This window comes from Leuciscus leuciscus (genome assembly GCF_965113295.1).
Source record: "Leuciscus leuciscus genome assembly, contig: HAP1_SCAFFOLD_387, whole genome shotgun sequence".
Taxonomy (NCBI): Eukaryota; Metazoa; Chordata; class Actinopteri; order Cypriniformes; family Leuciscidae; genus Leuciscus; species Leuciscus leuciscus.
In genome coordinates, this window is record NW_028118352.1 from 55744 (window position 1) to 59862 (window position 4119).

General features: G+C 34.6%; 1 long non-coding RNA gene across 1 annotated transcript; it reads left to right on the forward strand.

The window, feature by feature from the left end:
• The first annotated feature begins 1720 nt into the window (after positions 1–1720).
• On the forward strand, positions 1721–4119 carry LOC309491623. Its single transcript, XR_014203216.1, has 3 exons — positions 1721–1909; positions 3228–3293; positions 3582–4119. It is a non-coding gene; the product is annotated as an uncharacterized lncRNA (long non-coding RNA).

Consider the following 4119-nt stretch of genomic DNA (forward strand, 5'->3'; position numbering starts at 1 on the left):
TTTTCAATATGTTGTTCATGTTGTGAACAGTGGCGGATTTAGCAAATTGGGGGCCCAAGGCGAAGGTATGTATGGGCCCCCCATCCGATCTTTAAAGGTGCAATGTGTCATATTTCTGAGGATCTATTGACATAAATGCAATATATAACTATGTTTTCAGTGCATAAAAACCTTACTTAATGAACCGTTATGTTCTTATTACCTTAGAATGAGTCATTTATATCTAGGCCTACATAACCGCGGGAACCCCCTTCTATGAAGATCGACATATTGTGACGTCTAAAAATCACACACTGCACCTGAATGGCAGGTAAAGGTTGGAGAGGAGAAATAAAGCTTCCCCTTTAAACCTTGCATACACTTATTCTTATTCACACCTAAACAGAAACGTCACAATGTTTACATGGTACAATTTCTGGTAAGCTCTGTTTTTATTTTATTTTTGCTTGACAAATTTCGATTCAATTCTTGTGATTTGATTCAATGCTGGCTCATTTAGATACATATTAGGTACACAAGATAGACGTTAATTTTTCTCAAGAAAAAAAAACTATGAACATAATGCGTTTTAGTAAACAATATACTAAATAAGTAATATAGTAGGCTACACATATTTAGCTAAATACTCTTTATATCTTATTTTTCTAGTCAACTAACATGCTATAGCCTATATTATGGTAATTAAATGGCTTTCCTGAGGTAACGTTATGTGACGATTGTTCTCCAGCTGTTTTACCTCTTTCCACGGTTGAAAAACACTGATTGGTCGATATTATGAATAAGGAATATACTACATTTTGGTAAGTTATTACCGAAGATGATCAGTTCACGTGCCTCTAGGGATCGGTCACGTCACATTACAAGCTCCAAAGGGTATTTATTGTTTGAATTTCGTAATAGAATTGACAGAAACCGAGAGCTGAGATTTTTCATATCATAAGTAATTTAAACTGCTCTGTTTTGCTTCACGATTTTTCTGTGCGTTGGACGTTTGTTGTTCCTAGGCTAAAAAAGTTTGTCATCGTTAGCAGCTTTCCTAAATACTTACAGTATCTGAGTCTTTTTTTTCTTTTATTTGAGACTCTTGGGTAACTTCGAAACTTTTCATTTTCACGTTTAGACTCATCTTGCTCTGTTTGTGTAGTTCCTGTATCGTTAGCGTTGTTGTCATTGTCAGCGGGCATCACAAAACAAGTTTGTTACCTTATTCGGCAATTTGTCCTCCTTTTTTCAGCACCGCTTGGGTAGCTTCGCTTCATTTTTACTCTACTACTCCTTACACTCTGTCAATCACTTCTTTTTCTCTGTCAGTTTTTTGTCGCAATACAGGCTTGTCACTTTCGCAGATGCGTAAGATAATGGAATAGTCCAATGTAGTGAGGTGGGGGGCCCCCTCCTTTCTGCGACTAATGATTTGATGCCATTTTTGCAAATGGAGTTTTAGAAATATATAATTTGCGAAAAGTAAAAAAAAAAAAAACTTAAGCATAAGTTAATGGGGCATTTTGGGGGCCCCTAGGTAGCTCGGGGCCCAAGGCAATTGCCGACCTTTGCCTAATGGTAAAGTCCGCCCCTGAGTCAGAGTTGCGTTAATATACTTTTTTGTTTAAAAAAAGAAAAAAAATACGTAATTATGAGAAGTGCCCTTTATTTCACTTGAGCCCCTGCCCCTCAAAATGTCTGTGCACGTCCCTGCTGCAACCTCTTTCTCATACTTTTAATCTGCCGGAGTTTGGCATCTCAAATGATCACGTGGTCTCTGAAAACGACACACCAGAGACATAAATACCGCTGTATTTAAGCAGTGCTGTTCCATTCATTCAAAGTACCAAAGCACGATTGAGAGGAAACATGGAGACAAAGAAGTTTTTCGTTTATTTGTTCATAGTTTCTGCATTCCTCTTGCACGGTAAGACATTTATTTATTTATTTCTCTTTAGGTCAACGATAAAAAAAAAAAAAAATAAAAAAAAAATAAAAGAGTTTATAGAGTTCCCTGCTCAAACCAGAGATTTATTCAAGACCCAGATCCAGACAAAGACCTGTCAGTCCAAGATAGTAGGCTAGACTAAATATTAACGAAATATTAACTTCTCATTTATTTTTCTTTACTGAACAAAGATCAACAAGACAGTTAACAAACATTTTATTAGTTTCAGGTAAAAAATAAAATAATAATAACTAAAAAAGTGTAAAAAGTGCCTAGACTTTATTAATTAACATTTTTTTTGTAGTAAATTTGTCAAGTTGTTATGTCAGTGCGAATCAAATTAACCAAACTTTGAGTGTTTTTTTTTCTTAACACTGGTAGGCAGGATAAACACTGTAAAATGTTTTGTTTTTTTATTAGATTTTTGTTTGTATTTCACTGTATTCCTTTCTTTATCCCCCTTTATCATTTTAAACAACTCTAATCTGTTATAACCAGCTTCATTTGAGCCATCAAGACATCTAGGATTAACAAACATCTAAATAAATTTAAGGATTAGGAGGATTTGGGCTTCCCGACTTTAAATATTATTATTTAATATTATAATATTATTATAGCTCATTTAAATACTTCAGCATGCTGGAGAAAGTTGGGTTCGGTGGAGGTAGGTGACAAGCCAGAATGATTAGCAATTGAAAAGGCTTCTTGTAATAAGACTTCTTTTTAAAGTATCAACGGGAAACAGTTATTTATTTCTAACTTAACTGAAGTGTGGAAACAAATTAAGGTATGGCTTATATGAAAATTCCTTATATATATGTGGATACTCCAATTTGTAGTAATCATGCTTTTCCTCCAGGGTTACATAAGCTTTTTTTTTTTTTTTTTTTTTTAATGGAAACACATGGAAACAGTTCCGGATATTTATACATTTAGCTCTTTTGAACAGCTAAAACAAAACTATGCTCTTGTTTCTCCACATTTTTTCCCGTTTTGAATTTGAATCCCACCTCAAAGAGAATTGTAAATGTACATCCCATGAGTGGTAGTGTGTAAAAAATGTACACATTACTGCTAGAAAAGGTTGACAAAAACACAGAGAAAATAAAACATGACTGAGAAGAGGAAATTGGTTTTAGGATTCATGAAAACATGTGGGATGAGTGCTTGAGAAATGTATACATGTTTTGTGAAGGCTAGACACAATTCAGTTCAGGTCAAAATCTTATTAAATTTAACCCACGATTTATCCACTCTGTAATAATTTTTTTATGTATATTTCAATTTCTTTCTGAAGCGCATTCTATTGATCTGGAGCCTCAGCCTTGCATTGGACTTTTAGGAGGAGAGAATGCTTCTTGTAGTAAGTATCAGACAAAGGCCATTTCACTGTGTGTGATGCTTGCAAAGATATTTAAAAGCTGTAAGTATCTATCTAAAAGTAGCATGTGCAATGGTCCCGCTTACGTTTGATGACTTATTTATCCTGTATACTATAGTTACTGTTTTGGTGGCATTGTGTGTGTGTGTTATTTGTGTTTTTACGCTGCTTGTTTGATCTGAAGAGAAACATTTTTATAGCACTTCCTCTTTTATTATTTTGGATGTCTGTCATAGACATTACATCATTTTCTGTTGATTTCTTCTTCAGGTGTGTCTGGTGTTGATACAGACAGAGTGTCAGTGATGGAGGAAGATTCAGTCACTATATGCACTGGTGTTAAAACAAACCAACTAGAGAAGATTAAATGGTATTTTAATAACACTAACATCGCTGTAATCACTGGAAATCTCAGTGTTGTCTGTACAGATGTTCAGTGTAATGAAGGTAATAAAGTTAATAAAACAACTGAGAGATTCAGAGGCAGACTGAAGCTGGATCATCAGACTGGATCTCTGACCATCATGAACATCAGAACCAGACACTCTGGAAATTATACACTAATGATCATCAACGGCAGCGACAGTGAAAAGATCTTCAAAGTTTATGTTACTGGTGAGTCATAATGTTTAAATCATTTCATCGTGTTTATTATATCAGTGACATTCAGAGCTTTTTCTCTTGATCTGCATCATTGAACTGAATCACTTTCAACTGTTTAGTTTTTCCACTGACGATCCATTAGTTTTTAACAGTTAGTTTTGTTCTGTTCATTCCAGTTCTTTCCATCTGATTACATGCATTTATT